At 46.8% G+C, this 6,597-nt stretch overlaps 1 long non-coding RNA gene across 1 annotated transcript; it reads left to right on the top strand.

Moving 5' to 3' along the window:
• Positions 1 to 3,153: 3,153 nt before the first annotated feature.
• Positions 3,154 to 4,238, top strand: LOC126952005 (uncharacterized). The gene is made up of 2 exons (XR_007724761.1): positions 3,154 to 3,350; positions 4,001 to 4,238. It is a non-coding gene; the product is annotated as an uncharacterized LOC126952005 (long non-coding RNA).
• Positions 4,239 to 6,597: the final 2,359 nt, after the last annotated feature.

The raw sequence follows: 6,597 nt of genomic DNA, 5'->3' as shown, positions 1-6,597 counted from the left end.
AAGTACCTAGAGTCTCCTCCCGAAGTTCTTATTCAATTAACCTGTGTTGTGTCCTAGGCACTGATACTTTTTAAAAGCTCCTTGAGTAAATTTTTAGTGGTTAGCCCCGGTTGAGAATCAGTGCCCGAGGCCAGTGTTACTTGAGGTGGGTGCCATGGGCTGGTTGAGACCGGAGTCTCTGGAGGGCCCCAGGAGCCTGCATTGTGAGTCGTGCCCCCAGCAAGCCTCAGGCGCAGGCGGTTTGGGAACCTGTGAGTCTCCTGCGCAGGTGGTTTGGGAACTCTTGGCTCCATATGAATCCACTCATCCGCTCTGTGCCTCTCACCTGTCAAACAAGTTCCTCATCAGACACAAGCAGCTCAGACGCCTTTTCCATCCTGGGAAGAAGCGAGTGAGCTTCCAGGATCCTGCCCAAGATAGGACCCTAGTGCGGGGGCAGGTGAAGAGGAGCCATGAGGGAGGGCCTCTGACTTTGATCCAGGTGCCCAGGACAGACTGAAATTACCAGACGGCAGCTTCTGCAGAGATGCTCAGATGCAGAGATGTCGGCCATTGAGGCTCGCCCAGGTGGCCACTCATGATTTTCCCATTTCACAATCATTGCATCTAAGAGCACTTCATGGAAACACTGAAGCAGGGTGATTACTGTCAATGTCGTTCCTTGACTTGCTCCTCCACTGTCCACTGTCCCCAGGCCCATTTGACAACCGCAACTCCCGGTGCCCAGGCACAGACCACTTAGCACAGTGTGGAAGAGCACGTGCTTCGCAGACAATGAAATGAATCTCTTAAATCTTTGAAAATGTGCACCTCCTAAGGCTTCAGCTGTGGTTTTAACTTCTATATGCCTTAAATTTCCCAATAAACGAATAAAATTATGAATATAAAAATAAATGGAAAAGCGCTAGAAGTGCAGACACTGGTCTTCCTGTCTATGATATTACAGAGGGGCTTTGAGGATTAAGGTTTGTAAGAGATTTTTAAAGTGAAGTGTTGGCAATTACAGGTCTCTGGGGCAAAAGCAAAGCAAGGGACACGTTCATTGCTTTAACCAAGATTCTAGAGAGAATATAGGACCTTGTGATTGGAGCTCTGGTGCTCCTAGATTTAAAAAGTAGCCAAGGCTTATAAGATTAGAAGCATCGCGTTAGAGACCAGAGCTCCGTTAAGAGGCTTGGGCTGGGCTCCCCTCTGCTCATTGCTGGGGCATTTAGGATGCAGCCATGGTCTCAGGACCTTCGTGCACTAATTCTGGCAGTAAATTTGTTCTTAAAAAATCATTAAACAAAGAGGCAGTCTTCATATTGAAATATTTAGGAGGAAATTGTGTCTTGGATGAAGGTAGTATATAAAAAAGGACTTCCTCATCAATTAGATTATTATGAAGCCATCAAGTCAGACTTTTACTGCAGGTGGAAGCAGACAGGTGGAGGTCACCGAGAAAGAATGAAGACAGCCGGTGCCTGCCCTCCTCTGACTTCTGTAATTAAATCCACACTCTGAAGCTAGTTTGGGGTTGTTACTGCTGCTGCCACAATTCAGGTAAGCCAGCTGCTCGGGCCCCGTGCCATCCTGCACTGTGTGTGATGCTGGAGAAGCTCTGCACAGGTACCCAGTGGTCGGCCCCTGTCTGCCAAGTCAGACGGGCACACCCGAATTCACCTGTGATTCATTTAAATGTGTGTTTTAAAACATCCCTGTTACTAATTGTGCTGGGCAATATACAGTAGTCACTACCCGCACGAGGCTATTTAAATGTTAATTAAGTAAAATTACATGGAATTCAACATTCAGCCCCTTGATGTCACTCGTTTCATCTCCAGAGCTCCATAGCCACATGGGAACAGCAGCTTTGGCGTGGGACGGCACCACGAAGGAACGTGGCCTTCAGTGCGGGGCTTCTGTGAGCCTCACTTCTGCAGTGACTCACACAGATTGGGGTTTAATGAATGACTCCAATGATGTAAGGTTGGGGTAGTGGCGGCGTACATATGTGAAGGTGACTACATATGTGAAGGTGAAAAGTAGAAAAAAATAATAAAATATCATCTAGAATCTGCCATCTCCCCCACCTGGTGATCTTTCTATTAATATATGTGTATTTCCTTTATGGAGACTTCCTTTTTGCAAAAAAGAAAATGAGATCACACACACAACCCTGCCTTTTTCCTCTTCACAATATTAGATAATATCTTGCATTTATTAATATCTTGAACTTATCTCCAGCTGCAAGAATCAAGACTTTGTTTCTAAAACTCAGGTGGGGGTGGGGGTGGGGGTGGGGCGTTGTATGGCCTGAGAATGAGACAAGAACCTCTGAGGCAGACAGACCTGCGTTCGAATCCTTCCCCTGCAGCTACCAGCCGTGGGCCTCTGGCCAAATCACTTTGTATCTCCAAGTGCCCCATTGTGAATGGCAACAGTAAATTTAAGTGATATCATGTAGCTGAAGTGGCCCCTGGAAACTCAACAGTTACCATCGTTGGGCAAAGTTGAAAAGGAAAATCAGTGTGCTCGGTTTGGCGGGGAGGATACAATTTCACACCGGGTGGAGAGGCTCTGAATTCCTCCTCCCAGACAATGTGTGCTTTGATGGATTTCTGCCGTGTGTTTTGACGGATTTCTGTGCTGTGTTTTCTTGCTTTCCTTTTAACTGTGCAGGTTGAAACCCGGGTATCCCAATTGACTCAACTGCTGACAGTGTCTTGTCTATGAAAATCTATTGAATTATTCATCTGAACCAAAAACCGATTGTGTGAACAACGGCAGGGACTTGCTGGGCAGATAAATAGAAGTAAAAACATATAAAGACAAGCAAATGGGTTTTGTGACTAAGGAGCTCACAGGTTCCTAGAACTAGGTACTCTGGACCTCCCTGAGCCATCAGAATAACTCAGATGCTTCAGGCAGGGAAAGTGTTGGCCAAACTTTTAATAACTTTTGTTCAGCTTAACTGGGAGAGCTGCCGTGGGGCCATGGGGTGTCTCCTCCCTCCCTCCCCCAGCGCAAGGGGCCATATTCAAGCCCACGCCGGGTAATATGGTGCTAGCACACAGCAAAACCAAGCCGGACTCTGGACATGTCACTGTGACACCAGCGTGCACATCCCCAGGAGTCAGACCCGGGCACAGCCTCGGAGTACAGCGGCTGCTCGCTCCCCTCCCAGGCTGAACCCGCACTGCTCCATCGCCTGCACCATCGCCCTCCTCTCTTCTGAACCTCACACTTTCTTACTTTCCTATGCCTGTCAATGGTTTGCTGTGACCAGGGAAGAAGAAGGAAACACTTTCAAGTCCTTGTCCTGCAAGACCTGAGTCTGGAAAACTGTCTCAGCAAAGCAAGAGCCAGTGGTGAGATCACTTGGCATTTTCCTGGTTCTCCTCACCGATGTCAGAGTGAACGCCGGTGGTCTGAAGCCCCCTGCACATTCTGTGTGTGTGTGTGCATCTGTGATGCTCTACATGCTCAATTGAAAATAACAGAAGAGTATGTTATTTTGTTTGTTTTATATGTAAGGAGTTGTAAACTTTGGAATTTAGAATTCAAATGTATGCCAAAATATGATGGAAATAAATGCATTGGGCCAAAAGTCTTGCAAGAGATGGAATGGTAGGGAGAAGGAGGAAGAGGAGGAGGAGGAGGAGGAGGAAATTCTTTGCTAAGGCTGCTCAGGGAGGAGTAGGAGGGGTGGATGAGGTAAGAAGCCATGAGCAATATAACATCTAATGCTCACACATTTAGTTGTCCAGCCCATTCTGCAGGACAGAGGCTGACAGCTCTTGCACCCGGGCCAGAGTAAGTGCACACAGATGCTGTGATGGGAATGGCAAGCCTCGCTCCCCTTCCTGAGAGAGGTCACGTCCCAGTCCCAGCACCTTCAACAACAGAAGTGGGGCCTGGAGCTGATGCAATGAAAGGGTGTCACGCTGGGCGGAGGCATCTATTTGATAGTTGTGAGTTGCTATAGAAATAACAAACATGTCTCTCTTATTTTTAACAGAAGGGACACATTGTGAAGAGCAGGAATTCTTCCGTCATGATCCACAGTCTGTGTTGGGTTGCAGTAGTCATTGTGATGCTCATAAACTGAGAAAAGATATATATGTCTTTTTCACTTTATTGGCAAATATAACACAAGTCTATAAACTTCACTTTTTACAGCTAAAGGCTGCATAGCCACAACTTCTGAGCAATTTATTAAGGTTAAATAAAATTGATGTAAGGAATCATTTTATAAAATAAAATATTGTGCAAATGTGTATGTTTTTATAAAGTGCATAGTGAGTAAATCTGTATCTGCCCCACACATCGCTCTCTCATTCCTTGTTATTCCAGCATTCAAGCACACACACGCACCAACATGCATGTACACACATGTGCCCAAAGACATACCTATACATATGCATGTTCACACATACACACACGAGTGCACAGCACACAGTGCCTCACTACTGGGCAATGAAGTTAGGTAATTCCAACTCCTGTGAGGTTCTAAATAGACCGCACTGGAGTTTCTGTACCATCTTATGTGTTAGCCCAAAGACCTAGAGGCCACTGAAACAGAGCAAAGTGCAATTGTTTTTATTTCAAGTGAAAGTCTGTTTTTCCAGATGCGAACGCTGCCCCCTTTGATTGGATTATCGTGTTTATTACTCAGCTTCGGCCACATTTGGGCAGTCTCTCACCCTTTTTAAGTTGTATTCTTGATGTAGATATTTGAAAAGATGGAGTCTATGATGATAGGTTTTAGTGAATCCGCTGAAAAATGTTTGATATATCATTAAATAAGAATACAATTCAGGAAACCTAACTTCAAATACACCGATTGCTGAGACCCAAGGAGAGTAGTTACTACGCTGGCTTCAAAGTTGCAGGATGAAAATCGGTCAGGTTAAAATGAAAGGAAATGTCTCAGGAGTTGGAGACAAACAGAATGGTTAGAAGAACAATCTTTGCATTGTGCCGAGTGACCTGGCTGCCGGCTGGGTCACCGTGTGCTTGTCATTCAGGTGAGTCGCATCAAACTGTGGTGCCGGTTATGGAGCTGGACCCAGCTGCCCTCCTCAGACCTCGGGGGACCCAGGGTAAGGAAACTTCCTCGGCACGTGGCGTCTGGGCTTGCTGAGGGGCTCCCACATGCTTGCCCTGCCTTGGTCCTCATATCTGTGGGTGACCATGCCCTTATTTCTGCCCCATGCCATTCCAAGCACACCCTGGGGGCCTCTGTCGGCTGTAATCAGAGCCTTTGTGGACCACCCTGCTCCACTGTGCGTGATTCTAATGGGGCTGCCCATCAATCCCACTGTCCCTGGGTACAGCCTGGCTGTCCGGAGAACACCGTACCCCTGAACACAGCAACTGGGCCAAAATGCAGTGCACGTCCCAAGCAAGCCAACTTCTTTTTTCTAGAATTGATACAAACACCAGAACAAATAGAACCCTTCTGCTTCTGAGATTGTCAGTTGTACACATTACATCAGCCTGGAGTGGTAGGCGGGACATAGAAACAGCCTTCTAAAAAATGAAGCCAATGCAAAGAAGAACAAAGGCAAGAGATAAAAGCAGGGATATGCCTGGGTTGAGCACCTAGATCCAACCATGCCTGAAGTCCATATTCTTAGAATTCTCAGTTACATGAGACAATAAATTAGTATTTTTGCTTGAGCTAGTTTGAATTGAGTTTTTCTCATGTGCACAGGAAGAATTCTTACACTTTTCCTTAATGTTCCCCAGACATCACTTGCAGGAGGCATTATTTACAGGAGAGTTTTACTCCAAGTTCAAGGGCTTATCACACAGCATCAGAACTAAGATCTTAAATTTTAGGAAGACTTATCTTACCAAGCCCTTTGGCTATTTCTACTTCTCTAGCCAGCTCCTCTCTGTCCCCTTTTCATGCCCCCAGAATAGCCAGGCCATAGCCATTCCCATTTTTAATGTGAGGACCTCTTTAACAGAGATTGAAAGCTAAAGTCACATCTCCCATATGACTCTGCAGCTATGATTGCAGGTAGCATTTAGGTTCTTTCCATCAGAGGCACCTGTGCCAGACTTGCAAGGTGGGATGGGATAGAGGCTGCTGCAAGAACCGTTCCAAAGGACACGGAGGAGGTTCTGCGGCCCAGGCATTGACTGCATGAGGCTGTGTAATTCCAAAGTTGAAAGCTGTAGCAACAGCCTCCTGGGGACCTAGTTCTAGGGTGACAGCCCCCAATGCACCAGGCTCCTGAGTAAGGAAGAGGTAGCTGCTTTCTCGGGACCCAGTTCTAGGGCAAGGCTCCGGGAACTGTTTCTAAAAGCTCAATGTGAATTCTACTTATTTAGCTCCTCCAGTGCCTCTGTAAGCCATTGAGTGTCCCAAAATCAATACCCTTCTGCTTAGAAGTGCAGATGCTTATTCTGTCATGTGAGCCTCAACCACAACCGGCAGTTCCCACAACTCAGGTCGCTCAGGGCCCTCTCCGCACTTCAACATCCTCCACTCCCCCATAGCTCCCGCACTAGTCCCTGCTTATTCCTTGTATGGGTTATTTAACCCTCTCTGCCTACCTCGTTGAGGCCCTGGCGGTCACCCTCACAAAGCCTAGCCAGTTTCGG

This window comes from Macaca thibetana, chromosome 4 (genome assembly GCF_024542745.1).
Source record: "Macaca thibetana thibetana isolate TM-01 chromosome 4, ASM2454274v1, whole genome shotgun sequence".
NCBI lineage: Eukaryota > Metazoa > Chordata > Mammalia > Primates > Cercopithecidae > Macaca > Macaca thibetana.
This window is presented reverse-complemented; position numbering and strand designations above follow the sequence as displayed.